We start from the raw sequence: 18028 nt of genomic DNA, 5'->3' as shown, positions 1-18028 counted from the left end.
CACTTTGAACCGCCTAGACCCATGGTCAAGAAATAAGAAGGCAATTTTTATTAAAAAAAAACAAACAAAGTTTTTGCGTTTCCGAACTATACATTTCTAATGTACCAACTGTTCTAATATTAACCCCAGAGCAATTATATTCTCATGAATAGGAAACACTGCAAAAAGAGTATGAGCAACATTCAACGACTCCTTGAGCCATGGGGTTACAACATATGTTTGAAAAAAAAAACACTTTAGAGAAATATTTGACGAGTTTTCAAAACTAGTTTTATATAACACTTATCTTTAACTTCCTTACATCCTAGCCAAAATTAACTTGAGACACGATTCTCGTATCACTTTAAATGCCTAGATCCATTGTCAGGAAATAAGAAGACATTTTACACAAAATTATACGAATTTTTTCCGTTAACGAAATTTACATTTCTAATGAATCAATTTTTCAAGTTTTTAACCCAATGCAAAATTTTTTGATATAATACAACCTAAATGAATAGGATCTTCTATCATCATATATTACGAAAATAGTATGAGCAACATTCAACAAATTCTTGACCCATGAGGTTACATAAAATTTTTGAATTACGAAACGACTTTAGAGAAACATTTGAAGAAACTGCAAAACTTGAGTTTATATAGCACTAATCTTAAATTTCTTTCAAGTGTAGCCAAAGTTACCTTAAGAGCGTTTCTCTTATTACTTTGAACAGCCTAGACCCATAGTTAAGAAATAGGAAGGCTTTTTACATTCAATCTTACAAATTTTTTGTGTTTCCGAAATTTAAGTTTCTAGTAAACCAATTTTTCAAATAATAAGCACAGAGTAAACATTTTTGGTTTAATACAATTGAATTGAATAGGAGATATTACGAAAATAGTTTGATCTACCTTCAACGAATCTTTGAACCATGAGGTTACATCATATTTTCGAAATACGAAACAACTTTAGATAATCATTTGACGAAACTGCAAAACTTGAGTACATATAACTAATCTTAAATTTCTTTCAATTATAGCCAAAGTTATCTTAGAAAACGTTTTTGATATCGCTTTGAACAGCCTTAGACCCATAGTCAAGAAATAAGAAGGCATTTTAGATAAAAAAAACATACGAATTTTTTCGGTTACCGAACTTTACTTTTCTAATGTATCAATTTTTCAAGTATTGAACTCAGAGCAAAATCTTTTGATTTAATACAATTTATATGAATAGGAATTATTACGAAAATACTATGAGCAACATTCAACTGCTCCTTGACCCATTTGGTTGCATCACAATTTTGAAATATGAAGCGACTATAGAGAAATTTTTGAAGAAAAACTTGATTTTATATATCACTAATCTTAAAATTCTTTACATTAAAGCCAAAGTTAGCTTGACAAACAATTTTCTTATCATATTGAACAGTCTAGACCCATAGTCAAGAAATAAGAAGATAGTTTACATAAAAAACATACGATCTTTTTGCGTTTCCGAAGTTTACTTTTCTAATGTACAAATTTTTCAAGTTTTCACCACAGAGCAAACGTTTTTGGTTTAAAACAATTCACATAAAAGGGAAATACTACGAAAATAGTACGATCAATATTCAACAAATCTTTGACACATGAGATTAAATCTTATTTTTGAAATACGAAACAACTTTAGATAATCATTTGACGAAACTGCAAAACTTGAGTTTATATAACACTAATCTCAATTTTTTTTTTCAATTATAGCCAAAGTTACTTTAAGAAACGCTTCTCATATAACTTTGAACAGCCTAGACCCATAGTCAAGAAATAAGAAGACATTTTAAATAAAAACATAAGAATTTTTTGCGTTAACGAACTTTTCTAATGTATCAGTATTTCAAGTATTGAACCCAGAGCAAAATCTTCTGATTTAATACATTTTATATAAAAGGAGATATTACGAAAATAGTATAAGCAACATTCAACAGCTCCTTGACCCATTAGGTAGCATCATATTTTTGAAATATGAAACGACTGTAGAGAAATTTTTAACTAAAAACTTGATTTTATATCTCACTAATCTTAAAATTCTTTACATTATAGGCAAAGTTAGCTTGACAAATATTTTTCTTATCACTGTGAACAGAGTAGACCCATAGTCAAGAAATAAGAAGACATTTTACAAAAAAAACAAATTTTTTGCATTACCGAACTTTACTTTTCTAATGTATCAATTTTTCAAGTATTGAACCAGGAGCAAAATCTTTTGATTTAATACAATTTATATGATTAGGAGATATTATGAAAATACTTTGAGCCACATTCAACAGCTCCTTGAACCATGAGGTTACATCATATTTTTGAAATACGAAACGTATTTGAGAAATTTTGGCGAATTTTCAAAACTTAAAACACTTATCTTTAATTTCTTTACATTATTGTTACAGTTTGCTTGCAAAACGATTCTCTAATCACTTTGAATCGCCCAGACCCATGGTCAAGAAATAAGAAGACAGTTTACATCAAAAACATACGAATTTTTTGCGTTTCCGAAATTTACTTTTCTAATGTACAAATTTTTCAAGTATTCACCACCGAGCAAACGTTTTTGGTTTAATACACTTCACATAAACAGTAAATACTACGAAAATAGTATGAGCAACATTGAATAACTCCTTGACCCATTGGGTTACATCATAATTTTAAAATACGAAACGACTTTGAGAAAAATTTGACGAATTTTCTATACTAGATTTTGAATAACGCTAATCTTAAACTTCTTTACATGAAAGCCAAAGTTAGCTTGAGACACGATTCTTGTATCACTTTTACCGCCTAGACCCAAAGTCAACAAATAAGAAGAGATTTTAAATAAAAATATACCAATTTTTTGCGTTTAAGAACTTTACTTTTCCAATGTATCAATTTTTCGAGTATTGAACTCAGAGCAAAATCTTTTGATTTAATACAATTTATATGAATAGGAGATATTACAAAAATACTATGAGCAATATTCAACAGCTCCTTGACCCATTTGGTTACATAACATTTTTGAAATATGAAGCGACTATAGAGAAAATTTTGAAGAAAAATTTGATTTTATATATCACTAATCTTAAAATTCTTTACATTAAAGCCAAAGTTAGCTTGACAAAAAATTTCTTATCACTTTGAACAGAGTAGACCCATAGTCAAGAAATAAGAAGACATTTTACAAAAAAACATACAAATTTTTTGTGTTACCGAACTTTACTTTTCTTATGTATCAATTTTTCAAGTATTGAACTCAGAGCAAAATCTTTTGATTTAATACAATTTATTTGAATAGGAGATAATACGAAAATACTATGAGCAATATTCAACAGCTCCTTGACCCATTTGGTTACATCACATTTTTAAAATATGAAGCGACTATAGAGAAAATTTTGAAGAAAAACTTGATTTTATATATCACTAATCTTAAAATTCTTTACATTAAAGCCAAAGTTAGCTTGACAAACAATTTTCTTATCATATTGAACAGTCCAGATCCATAGTCAAGAAATAGGAAGATAGTTTACATAAAAAACATACGATCTTTTTGCGTTTCCGAACTTTACTTTTCTAATGTACAAAATTTTCAAGTTTTCACCACAGAGCAAACGTTTTTGGTTTAATACAATTCACATAAATAGGAAATACTACGAAAATAGTATGATAAACATTCAACAAATCTTTGACCAATGAGGTTAAATCATATTTTTGAAATACGAAACAACTTTAGATAATCATTTGAAGAAACTGCAAAACTTGAGTTTATATAACACTAATCTCAAATTTTTTCAATTATAGCCAAAGTTACCTTAAGAAACGCTTCGCATATAACTTTGAACAGCCTAGACCCATAGTCAAGAAATAAGAAGACATTTTAAAAAAACATAAGAATTTTTTGCGTTAACGAACTTCTCTAATGTATCAGTATTTCAAGTATTGAACCCAGAGCAAAATCTTCTGATTTAATACATTTTATATAAAAGGAGATATTACGAAAATAGTATAAGCAACATTCAACAGCTCCTTGACCCATTAGGTTGCATAACATTTTTGAAACATGAAACGACTATAGAGAAATTTTTGACTAAAAACTTGATTTTATATCTCACTAATCTTAAAACTCTTTACATTATAGACAAAGTAAGCTTGACAAACAATTTTCTTATCACTTTGAACAGAGTAGACCCATAGTCAAGAAATAAGAAGACATTTTACAAAAAAAAACATACAAATTTTTTGTGTTACCGAATTTTACTTTTCTAATGTATCAATTTTTCAAGTATTGAAATCAGAGCAAAATCTTTTGATTTAATACAATTTATTTGAATAGGAGATATTACGAAAATACTATGAGCAATATTCAACAGCTCCTTGACCCATTTGGTTACATCACATTTTTAAAATATGAAGCGACTATAGAGAAAATTTTGAAGAAAAACTTGATTTTATATATCACTAATCTTAAAATTCTTTACATTAAAGCCAAAGTTAGCTTGACAAACAATTTTCTTATCATATTGAACAGTCCAGACCCATAGTCAAGAAATAGGAAGATAGTTTACATAAAAAACATACGATCTTTTTGCGTTTCCGAACTTTACTTTTCTAATGTACAAAATTTTCAAGTTTTCACCACAGAGCAAACGTTTTTGGTTTAATACAATTCACATAAATAGGAAATACTACGAAAATAGTATGATAAACATTCAACAAATCTTTGACCAATGAGGTTAAATCATATTTTTGAAATACGAAACAACTTTAGATAATCATTTGAAGAAACTGCAAAACTTGAGTTTATATAACACTAATCTCAAATTTTTTCAATTATAGCCAAAGTTACCTTAAGAAACGCTTCGCATATAACTTTGAACAGCCTAGACCCATAGTCAAGAAATAAGAAGACATTTTAAAAAAACATAAGAATTTTTTGCGTTAACGAACTTCTCTAATGTATCAGTATTTCAAGTATTGAACCCAGAGCAAAATCTTCTGATTTAATACATTTTATATAAAAGGAGATATTACGAAAATAGTATAAGCAACATTCAACAGCTCCTTGACCCATTAGGTTGCATAACATTTTTGAAACATGAAACGACTATAGAGAAATTTTTGACTAAAAACTTGATTTTATATCTCACTAATCTTAAAACTCTTTACATTATAGACAAAGTAAGCTTGACAAACATTTTTCTTATCACTTTGAACAGAGTAGACCCATAGTCAAGAAATAAGAAGACATTTTACAAAAAAAAACATACAAATTTTTTGTGTTACCGAATTTTACTTTTCTAATGTATCAATTTTTCAAGTATTGAACTCAGAGCAAAATCTTTTGATTTAATACAATTTATTTGAATAGGAGATATTACGAAAATACTATGAGCAATATTCAACAGCTCCTTGACCCATTTGGTTACATCACATTTTTAAAATATGAAGCGACTATAGAGAAAATTTTGAAGAAAAACTTGATTTTATATATGACTAATCTTAAAATTCTTTACATTAAAGCCAAAGTTAGCTTGACAAACAATTTTCTTATCATATTGAACAGTCCAGACCCATAGTCAAGAAATAGGAAGATAGTTTACATAAAAAACATACGATCTTTTTGCGTTTCCGAACTTTACTTTTCTAATGTACAAAATTTTCAAGTTTTCACAACAGAGCAAACGTTTTTGGTTTAATACAATTCACATGAATAGGAAATACTACGAAAATAGTATGATAAACATTCCACAAATCTTTGACCAATGAGGTTAAATCATATTTTTGAAATACGAAACAACTTTAGATAATCATTTGAAGAAACTGCAAAACTTGAGTTTATATAACACTAATCTCAAATTTTTTCAATTATAGCCAAAGTTACCTTAAGAAACGCTTCGCATATAACTTTGAACAGCCTAGACCCATAGTCAAGAAATAAGAACACATTTTAAAAAAAAACATAAGAATTTTTTGCGTTAACGAACTTTTCTAATGTATCAGTTTTTCAAGTATTGAACCCAGAGCAAAATCTTCTGATTTAATATATTTTATATAAAAGGAGATATTACGAAAATAGTATAAGCAACATTCAACAGCTCCTTGACCCATTAGGTTGCATAACATTTTTGAAACATGAAACGACTATAGAGAAATTTTTGACTAAAAACTTGATTTTATATCTCACTAATCTTAAAACTCTTTACATTATAGACAAAGTTAGCTTGACAAACATTTTTCTTATCATTTTGAACAGAGTAGACCCATAGTCAAGAAATAAGAAGACATTTTACAAAAAAAAACATACAAATTTTTTGTGTTACCGAATTTTACTTTTCTAATGTATCAATTTTCAAGTATTGAACCCAGAGCAAAATCTTCTGATTTAATACATTTTATATAAAAGGAGATATTACGAAAATAGTATAAGCAACATTCAACAGCTCCTTGACCCATTAGGTTGCATAACATTTTTGAAACATGAAACGACTATAGAGAAATTTTTGACTAAAAACTTGATTTTATATCTCACTAATCTTAAAACTCTTTACATTATAGACAAAGTTAGCTTGACAAACATTTTTCTTATCACTTTGAACAGAGTAGACCCATAGTCAAGAAATAAGAAGACATTTTACAAAAAAAAACATACAAATTTTTTGTGTTACCGAATTTTACTTTTCTAATGTATCAATTTTCAAGTATTGAACTCAGAGCAAAATCTTTTGATTTAATACAATTTATTTGAATAGGAGATATTACGAAAATAGTATGAGCAATATTCAACAGCTCCTTGACCCATTTGGTTACATCACATTTTTAAAATATGAAGTGACTATAGGGAAAATTTTGAAGAAAAACTTGATTTTATATATCACTAATCTTAAAATTCTTTACATTAAAGCCAAAGTTAGCTTGACAAACAATATTTTTATCATATTGAACAGTCCAGAACCATAGTCAAGAAATAGGAAGATAGTTTACATTAAAAACGTACGATCTTCTTGCGTTTCCGGACTTTACTTTTCTAATGTACAAATTTTTCAAGTTTTCACCACAGAGCAAACGTTTTTGGTTTAATACAATTCACATAAATAGGAAATACTACGAAAATAGTATGATAAACATTCAACAAATCTTTGACCAATGAGGTTAAATCATATTTTTGAAATACGAAACAACTTTAGATAATCATTTGAAGAAACTGCAAAACTTGAGTTTATATAACATTAATCTCAAATTTTTTCAATTATAGCCAAAGTTACCTTAAAAAACGCTTCTCATATAACTTTGAACAGCCTAGACCCATAGTCAAGAAATAAGAAGACATTTTAAAAAAAAACATAAGTATTTTTTGGGTTACCGAACTTTTCTAATGTATCAGTTTTTCAAGTATTGAACCCAGAGCAAAATCTTCTGATTTAATACATTTTATATAAAAAGGAGATATTACAAAAATAGTATAAGCAACATTCAACAGCTCCTTGACCCATTAGGTTGCATCACATTTTTGAAAGATGAAACGACTATAGAGAAATTTTTGACTAAAAACTTGATTTTATATCTCACTAATCTTAAAATTCTTTACATTATAGCCAAAGTTAGCTTGACAAACATTTTTCTTATCACTTTGAACATAGTAGACCCATAGTCAAGAAATAAGAAGACATTTTACAAAAAAAACATACAAATTTTTTATGTTACCGAACTTTACTTTTTCAATCAATCAATTTTTCAAGTATTGAACCAGGAGCAAAATCTTTTGATTTAATACAATTTATTTGATTAGGAGATATTACGAAAATACTTTGAGCAACATTCAACAGCTCCTTGACCCATGAGGTTACATCATATTTTTGAAATACGAAATGTATTTGAGAAATTATTGACGAAATTACAAAACTTGATTTTTTGTGACGCTTATCTTATATTTCTTTACATTATAGCCTTGAACCGCCTTGATTCATTGTCAAGAAATAAGAAGACATTTTACATAAAAACATACAATTTTTTTGCGTTTCCGAAATTTACATATCTAATGTATCAATTTTTCAAGTATAGAACCCAGAGCAAAATTATTTGATTGAAAACAATTTATATGAATAGGAAATAATACAAAAATATTATGAGCAACTTTCAACAGTTCCTTGACCCATGAGGTTACATCATGTTTTTGAAATACGAAACTTGTTTGAAAAATTTTGACGAATTTTCAAAATTTGATTTCATATAACACTTATCTTTAATTTCTTTACATTATTGCTACAATTTGCTTGCAAAACGATTCTCTAATCACTTTGAAAAGCCTAGACCCATGGTCAAGAAATAAGAAGACAGTTGACATAAAAAACATACGAATTTTTTGCGTTTCCGAACTTTACTTTTCTAATGTACAAATTTTTCAATTTTTCACCACAGAGCAAACGTTTTTGATTTAATACAATTCACATAAACAGGAAATACTACGAAAATATTATTAGCAACACTGAACAACTCCTTGACCCATTGGGTTACATCATAATTTTAAAATACGAAACGACTTTGAGAAAAATTTGCCGAATTTTCAAAACTAGATTTTATATAACGCTAATCTTAAACTTCTTTACATGAAGGCCAAAGTTAGCTTGAGACACGAATCTCGTATCACTTTTACCGCCTAGACCCATAGTCAACAAATAAGAAGAGATTTTAAATAAAAATATACGAATTTTTTGCGTTTACGAAATTTACATTTCTAATGAATCAATTTTTCAAGTTTTGAACCCAGTGCAAAAATTTTTGATATAATACAATCTAAATGAATAGGATCTTCTATCATCATATATTACGAAAATAGTATGAGCAACATTCAACAGCTCCTTGACCCATGAGGTTACATCAAGTTTTTGAAATACGAAACGTCTTTGAGAAATTTTTTGACGAAACTGCAAAACTTCATTTTATGTAACACTAGTCTTTAATTTCTTTACATTATTGCTACAGTTTGCTTGCAAAACGATTCTCTAATCACTTTGAGCAGCCTAGACCCATAGTCAAAAAATAAGAAGACATTTTAAATAAAAATATATGAATTTTTTGCGTTACCGAACTTTACCTTTCTAATGTATCAGTTTATCAAGTATTGAACCCAGAGCAAAATCTTCTGATTTAATACATTTTTTATAAAAAGGAGATTTACGAAAATAGTATAAGCAACATTCAACAGCTCCTTGACCCATTAGGTTGCATCACATTTTTGAAATATGAAACGACTATAGAGATGTTTTTGACTAAAAGCTTAATTTTATATCTCACTAATCTTAAAATTCTTTACGTCATATCCAAAGATAGCCTGACAAACGTTTCTCTTATAACTATGAACAGCCTAGAACTAATAATCGGGAAAAAAATAAGGCTTTTTACATAAAAGACAGACTAATGTTTCCGAACTTAAGTTTTCTAATGTACTATTTTTCCCAGAGCAAAAGTTTTTAGTTTAATACAATCCATATGAATAGTAGATAGTACGAAATTAGCATGAACAACATTCAACAAGTCCTTAACCCATAGGTTTACATCATATTTTTGAAATATGAAACGACTTTTGAGAAACATTTGACGAAATCGCAAAATTTGACTTTATATAACACTAATCTTATATTTCGTTACACCATGGCCATAGGTAATCTGAGACATACTTTTCTTATCACTTTGAACCAGCTAGACCCAAAGATCGAGAGATAAGAAGAAATTTTACATAGATAAAAGACGAATTTTTTTTGCTTTTCCGATTTTTACCTTTCTAATGTACCAATTTTTGACGCAATGACCCCAGAGCAAAAATTTTTGATTTAATATAATCCATATAAAAAGGCGATCCTACGAAAATAGTTTTAGCAACATTCAACAAATCCTTGAACCATGACGTTATATCATATTTTTGAAATACGAATCGACTTCAGAGAAACACTTGACGAAATTGCAAAATTTGACTTTATATAACACTAATCTTAAATTTCTTTAGATCATAGCCACAAGTAAATTGAGACAGGATTCTCTTGTCACTTTGAACCACTTAGATCTAATTGTCGAGAAATAAGAAGACATTTTACAAAAAAAATAGACGAATTTTTTGCGTTTCCAAATTTTACTTTTCTATTGTCCCAATTTTTCAAGTGTTGAACCAGAGGAAAAATTATTGGCTTAATACAATCCATTTAAATAGTGATAATACTCAACTATTAAGATCAACCTTCTACACCTCCTTGACCCATAGGGTCACATCATTGTTTTAAATAAGAGACGAATTTTGAGAAAATTTGAACGGAATTGCAAAACTGTCTTCCGGGAGACAATATTGTAAAGATTGAGCAACCGAACAAAAAAAACGCTATTATAAAAGCTCGAATAAACTTTTTGAAAAGTTTGCAAACCAAGTTTTTTTATAAACGAAAAATAAAAGCAGAAAATAGTTGAATCTGACTTTTTTCTGAAAAATACCCCAATATTTTTTGATGATATTTGTCGGATTTTCAAGTCGATTTTCATTTCATGGTTAACAAAAACCGCTTGGTTTCTACATCAGTGACCCTACTTATAGTGCCCCTGGGTTTCCCGGTCCAACATTGGCGTACAAGCTCTTTTTGAGCGTGGGATTTTCCGATAATAAACCGATGACTCGGTTTTTCGACTTTGTCTTTATAGTTGTTTGTATTTAAATCGCTTTAAAGCTTTATTAGCTTCAATTAAATTTTTAATAGAGTGCTTATTACAGAGATTAGAGCAATATTGGATGCTCAAAATGCGCGTTTTTAGTTAGGCTGAATTGAGGATTAGAGATACTTTTAATGCGAATACTAGATACCTAAAATGAGCGGAAACGTGCCACAAGACTTGTAACCTATTTTACGATTTGAACGTTTTTTTTTCGCAAAATTGGTGGAACCTCTTTTCCGAAAAGTAGGATACAAAGGATGGCTCATAATTTCGTTCATTTTATGTATCTAATTTTCGAGCGAATAACCAAGGACGAAATTTGGTGGTATACCTCTGCGGTGTAATGAAGTGGCTTAAAAATAACGACGAAATCGGGGCACGTTACAAAATTTTTCGAAGCTCGGATTTCTTACTCGAAATTTTTTGACTTGAACCCATTTCTCGGCTTGACAGGCCTTTAAGACTTGCCGAGTTAAAAAACGATATAAAACTGGCATTTAGATTTGCCTAGTGTGAGTTAGACCAGTAGTTCGACACGGGAAGTACTCCAAGGGGGTTCACTTCCATGAGGTTTGCTTTTTATTAGAATCAGACAGGGTTTATTTTTACTGAGGGTTTTATTCATAGACCCGATATTTTAAACGTGCAGGCCATTATTTGACCAGAGACGTATCGAGAGTACAGCTCGGCAGAGCTCAATAGCACCACCAGTCCAGTCATTCCGAGGCAAACCTAGTTTTGTTGAAAGTTTCCGACACATCCCAACTCGAGTCGAATGTCCTCCCTAAAATCCTCCCATCTTGTTGTAAGAGTGGGGAGGGGGGGTAATTTGTCTATGGGGGTAAATTGATGTAAGAGTATGGGGGTAATTTTTTCAGAGGGGGTAAAATGATGTAAGAGCTGGGCTGCAATGGGAGGACTTTTGAGGAATTACCCCCCCCCTGACTGAAATTGCCATGTAAGAGTGGGCTGCAATGGGCTGCAATGAGAGGCCTTTTCAGAACTAACCCCCCTGACTGAAATTGCCATGTAAGAGTGGGCTGCAATGGGCTGCAATGGGAGGACTTTTAAGGAATTACCCCCCCTGACTGAAATTGCCATGTAAGAGTGGGCTGCAATGGGCTGCAATGAGAGGCCTTTTCAGAAATAACCCCCCTGACTGAAATTGCCATGTATGAGTGGGCTGCAATGGGCTGCAATGGGAGAACTTTTCAGAAATTAACCCTCTTGACTGAAATTGCCATGTAAGAGTGGGCTGCATTGGTCTGCAATGGGAGGACTTTTCAGAAATTACCCCCTGACTAAAATTGATATGTGAGAGTGGGCTGCAATGGGCTGCAATGGGAGGGCTTTTGAGGAATTACCTCCCTGACAGAGATTGCCATGTAAGAGTGGGCTGCAATGGGCTGCAATGGTAGGACTTTTCAGGAATTACACTCCCACCCTGACTAAAACTGCCATGTAAGAGTGGGCTGCAATGGGCTGCAATGGGAGGACTTTTCAGGAATTATCCCCCCTTGACTGAAATTGCCATGTAAGAGTGGAATGCAATGGGCTGCAATGAGAGGCCTTTTCAGGAATAACCCCCCTGACTGAAATTGCTATATAAGAGCGGGCTGCAATGGGCTGCAATGGGAGGACCTTTCATGAATTACCCCTACTGACTGAAATTGCCCTGTAAGAGTGGGCTGCAATGGTCTGCAATGGGACGACTTTTCAGGAATTACCCTCCTGACTAAAATTGTCATGTAAGAGTGGGCTGCAATGGGCTGCCAGGGGAGGACTTTTGAGGAATTACCCCCCTGACAGAAGTTGCCATGTAAGAGTGGGCTGCAATGGGCTGCAATGAGAGGACTTTTCAGAAACTACCCCCACCCCCCCCCCCTGACTGAAACTGCCATGTAAGAGTGGGCTGCAATGGGCTGCAATGAGAGGCTTTTTCAGGGAAAAAAACCCTCTGACTGAAAATGCCATGTAAAAGTGGGCTGCAATCGGCTGCAATGGGAGGATTTTTCAGGAATTATCCCCCTTGACTGAAATTGCAATGTAAGAGTGGGCTGCAATGGTCTGAATGGGAGGACTTTTCATGATTTACCCCCTGACTGAAATTGCCATGTAAGATTGGGCTGCAATGGGCTGCAAAGAGAGGACTTTTTGGAAATTACCTCCGACTGAAATTGCCATGTAGGAATGGGCTGCAATGCGCTGCAATGAGAGGACTTTTCAGAAACTACCCCCTGACTGAAATTGCCATGTAAGAGTAGGCTGCAATTGATTGCAATGGGAGGACTTTTCAGAAATTGCCCCCTGACTGAAATTGCCAAGTAAGAGTGGGCTGCAATGGGCTTCTGTGGGAGGACTTTTCAGGAATTACCAATAATGGGCTGCAAAGGGAGGACTTTTCAAGAATTACCTCCCCCCCTGAATAAAATTGCCAATAATAGTGGGCTGCAATGGGAGGACTTTCCAGTAATTACCCCCCTGACAGAAATTTCCATGTAAGAGTGGGCTGCAATGGGCTGCAATGGGAGGACTTTTCAGGAATTACCCCCCCTGACTGAAATTGCCATGTAAGAGTGGGCTGCAATGGGCTGCAAAGAGAGGACTTTTCGGGAATTACCTCCGACTGAAATTGCCATGTAAGAGTGGGCTGCAATGCGCTGCAATGAGGGGCCTTTTCAGGAATTACCCCCCCCCCCCTGACTGAAATTGCCATGTAAGAGTCGGCTGCAATGGGCTGCAATGAGAGGCCTTTTCAGGAATAACCCCCCTGACTGAAATTGCCATGTAAGAATGGGCTGCAATGGGCTGCAATTGGAGTACTTTTCAGAAATTACCCCTCTTGACTGAAATTGCCATGTAAGAGTGGGCTGCAATGGTCTGCAATTGGAGTACTTTTCAGGAATTACCCCCCTGACTAAAATTGCCATGTAAGAGTGGGCTGCAATGGGCTGCAATGGGAGGACTTTTGAGGAATTACCCCCCCTGACAGAAATTGCCATGTAAGAGTGGGCTGCAATGGGCTGCAATGGGAGGGCTTTTCAGGAATTAACCTCCCACCGTGACTAAAATTGCCATGTAAGAGTGGGCTGCAATGGGCTGCAATGGGAGGAATTTTCAGGAACTACCCCCCCCTGACTGAAATTACCATGTAAGAGTGGGCTGCAATGGGCTGTAATGAGAGGCCTTTTCAGGAATAACCCCTCTGACAGAAATTGCCATGTAAGAGTGGGCTGCAATGGGCTGCAATGGGAGGGCTTTTCAGGAATTAACCTCCCACCGTGACTAAAATTGCCATGTAAGAGTGGGCTGCAATGGGCTGCAATGTGAGGACTTTTCAGGATTTACCCCCCCTGACTGAAATTGCCATGTAAGAGTGGGCTGCAATGGGCTGCAATGGGAGGAATTTTCAGGAACTACCCCCCCCTGACTGAAATTACCATGTAAGAGTGGGCTGCAATGGGCTGTAATGAGAGGCCTTTTCAGGAATAACCCCTCTGACAGAAATTGCCATGTAAGAGTGGGCTGCAATGGGCTGCAATGGGAGGGCTTTTCAGGAATTAACCTCCCACCGTGACTAAAATTGCCATGTAAGAGTGGGCTGCAATGGGCTGCAATGTGAGGACTTTTCAGGATTTACCCCCCCTGACTGAAATTGCCATGTAAGAGTGGGCTGCAATGGGCTGCAATGAGAGGCCCTTTCAGGAATAACCCCCTGACTGAAACTGCCATGTAAGAGTGGGCTGCAATGGGCTGCAATGAGAGGCTTTTTCAGGGAAAAAAACACTCTGACTGAAATTGCCATGTAAAAGTGGGCTGCAATCGGCTGCAATGGAAAGACTTTTCAGGAATTATCCCCCTTGACTGAAATTGCAATGTAAGAGTGGGCTGCAATGGTCTGAATGAGAGGACTTTTCATGATTTACCCCCCTGACTGAAATTGCCATGTAAGATTGGGCTGCAATGGGCTGCAAAGAGAGGACTTTTCGGGAATTACCTCCGACTGAAATTGCCATGTAGTAATGGGCTGCAATGCGCTGCAATGAGAGGACTTTTCAGAAACTACCCCCTGACTGAAATTGCCATGTAAGAGTAGGCTGCAATTGATTGCAATGGGAGGACTTTTCAGAAATTGCCCCCTGACTGAAATTGCCAAGTAAGAGTGGGCTGCAATGGGCTTCTGTGGGAGGACTTCTCAGGAATTACCAATAATGGGCTGCAAAGGGAGGACTTTTCAAGAATTACCCCCCCCCCCCCCTGAATAAAATTGCCAATAATAGTGGGCTGCAATGGGCTTCTGTGGGAGGACTTTCCAGTAATTACCCCCCCTGACTGAAATTGCCATGTAAGAGTGGGCTGCAATGGGCTGCAAAGAGAGGACTTTTCTGGAATTACCTCCGACTGAAATTGCCATGTAAGAGTGGGCTGCAATGCGCTGCAATGAGAGGCCTTTTCAGGAATTACCCCCCCCCCCCCCTCCCTGACTGAAATTGCCATGTAAGAGTCGGCTGCAATGGGCTGCAATGAGAGGGCTTTTCAGGAATAACCCCCCTGACTGAAATTGCCATGTAAGAGTGGGCTGCAATGGGCTGCAATGGGAGTACTTTTCAGAAATTACCCCTCTTGACTGAAATTGCCATGTAAGAGTGGGCTGCAATGGTCTGCAATTGGAGTACTTTTCAGGAATTACCCCCCTGACTAAAATTGCCATGTAAGAGTGGGCTGCAATGGGCTGCAATGGGAGGACTTTTGAGGAATTACCCCCCCTGACAGAAATTGCCATGTAAGAGTGGGCTGCAATGGGCTGCAATGGGAGGACTTTTCAGGAATTAACCTCCCACCGTGACTAAAATTGCCATGTAAGAGTGGGCTGCAAGGGGCTGCAATGGGAGGACTTTTCAGGATTTACCCCCCCCCCCCCTGACTGAAATTGCCATGTAAGAGTGGGCTGCAATGGGCTGCAATGAGAGGCCCTTTCAGGAATAACCCCCTGACTGAAATTGCTATGTAAGAGTGAGCTGCAATCGGCTGCAATGGGAGGACTTTTCAGGAATTAACCCCCCCCCCCCCCGAGTGAAATTGCCATTTAAGAGTGGGCTGCAATGGGCTGCATTGAGAGGCCTTTTTGGGAATAATCCCCCTGACTGAAATTGCCATGTAAGAGTGGGCTGCAATGGGCTGCAATGGGAGGACTTTTCAGAAATTACCCCTCTTGACTGAAATTGCCATGTAAGAGTGGGCTGCAATGGGAGGACTTTTCAGGAATTACCCTACTGACTAAAATTGCCATTTAAGAGTGGGCTGCAATGGGCTGCAATGGGAGGACTTTTGAGGAATTACCCCCTGACAGAAATTGCCATGTAAGAGTGGGCTGCAATGGGCTGCAATGAGAGGCCTTTTCAGGAATAACTCCTCTGACTAAAATTGCCATGCATAACTGGGCTGCAATCGGCTGCAATGAGAGGACTTTTCAGGAATTACCCCCTGACTGAAATTGCCATGTAGGAGTGGGCTGCAATGGGCTGCAAAGGGAGGACTTTCCAGGAATTACCCCCTGACTGAAATTGCCATGTAGAAATGGGCTGCAATGCGCTGCAATGAGAGGACGTTTCAGAAATTACCCCCCAACTGAAATTGCCATGTAAGAGTGGGCTGCAATGGGCTGCAATGGGAGGACTTTTCATGAATTACCCCCTGACTGAAATTGCCATGTAGGAGTGGGCTGCAATGGGCTGCAAAGGGAGGACTTTCCAGGAATTACCCCCTGACTGAAATTGCCATGTAGAAATGGGCCGCAATGCGCTGCAATGAGAGGACGTTTCAGAAATTACCCCCCAACTGAAATTGCCATGTAAGAGTGGGCTGCAATTGATCGCAAAGGGAGGACTTTTCAGAAATTGCCCTTTGACTGAAATTGCCATGTGTGAGTGGGCTGCAATGGGCTGCAGTGGGAGGACTTTTCAGGAATTACCAACAATGTGCTGCAAAGGGAGGTCTTTTCAGGAAATACCCCCTGACTGGAATTGCCATATAAGAGTGGGCTGCAATGGGCTGCAATGGGAGGATTTTTCAGGAATTACACCCCTGACTAAAATTGCCATGTAAGAGTGGGCTGCAATGGGCTGCAATGGGAGGACTTTTGAGGAATTACCCCCTGACAGAAATTTCCATGTAAGAGTGGGCTGCAATCGGCTGCAATGGGAGGACTTTTCAGGAATTACCACCCCTGACTGAAATTGCCATGTAAGAGTGGGCTGCAATCGGCTGCAATGGGAGGAGTTTTCAGAAAAGAACCCCCTGACTGGAATTGCCATGTAAGAGTTGGCTGCAATGGGCTGCAAAGGGAGGACTTTTCAGGAATTATCCCCTGACTGAAATTGCCATGTAAGAGTGGGCTGCAATTGATTGCAAAGGGAGGACTTTTCAGAACTTGCCCCTTGACTGAAATTGCCATGTGTGAGTGGGCTGCAATGGGCTGCAGTGGGAGGACTTTTCAGGAATTACCAACAATGTGCTGCAAAGGGAGGTCTTTTCAGGAATTACCCCCTGACTGGAATTGCCATATAAGAGTGGGCTGCAATGGGCTGCAATGGGAGGATTTTTCAGGAATTACCCCCCTGACTAAAATTGCCATGTAAGAGTGGGCTGCAATGGGCTGCAATGGGAGGACTTTTGAGGAATTACCCCCTGACAGAAATTTCCATGTAAGAGTGGGCTGCAATCGGCTGCAATGGGAGGGCTTTTCAGGAATTACCCCCCTGACTGAAATTGCAATGTAAGAGTGGGCTGCAATGGGCTGCAATGAGAGGCCTTTTCAGGAATTAACCCCCCCCCCCTGACTGAAATTGCCATGCAAGTGTGGGCTGCAATGGTCTGCAATGGGAGGACCTTTCAGGAATTACCTTCCTGACTAAAATTGCCATGTAAGAGTGGGCTGCAATGGGCTGCAATGGGAGGACTTTTGAGGAATTACCCCCCTGACAGAAATTGCCATGTAAGGGTGGGCTGCAATGGGCTGCAATGGGAGGACTTTTCAGGAATAAATGACTGAAATTACCATGTAAGAGTGGGCTGCAATGGGCTGTAATGAGAGGCCTTTTCAGGAATAACCCCTCTGACTGAAATTGCCATGTAAAAGTGGGCTGCAATCGGCTGCAATGGGAGGACTTTTCAGGAATTACCCCCCTTGACTGAAATTGCAATGTAAGAGTGGGCTGCAATGGGCTGCAATGGGAGGACTTTTCATGAATTACCCCCCTGACTGAAATTGCCATGTAAGAGTGGGCTGCAATGGGCTGCAAAGGGAGGACTTTTCAGGAATTACCCCCTGGCTGAAATTGCCATGTAG

General features: G+C 36.2%; 1 protein-coding gene across 1 annotated transcript in view; it reads left to right on the top strand.

The window, feature by feature from the left end:
- Positions 1 to 18028, top strand: part of LOC142343196 (COP9 signalosome complex subunit 2-like) — a 508192-nt gene that overhangs the window by 332612 nt on the left and 157552 nt on the right. The window lies entirely within an intron of this gene.

Source organism: Convolutriloba macropyga, chromosome 7, assembly GCF_964194025.1.
Source record: "Convolutriloba macropyga chromosome 7, txConMacr16.3, whole genome shotgun sequence".
NCBI classification, from domain to species: domain Eukaryota; kingdom Metazoa; phylum Xenacoelomorpha; order Acoela; family Convolutidae; genus Convolutriloba; species Convolutriloba macropyga.
Note: the sequence above shows the minus strand (reverse complement) of the source record. Positions and strands in the feature narration are given on the sequence as shown.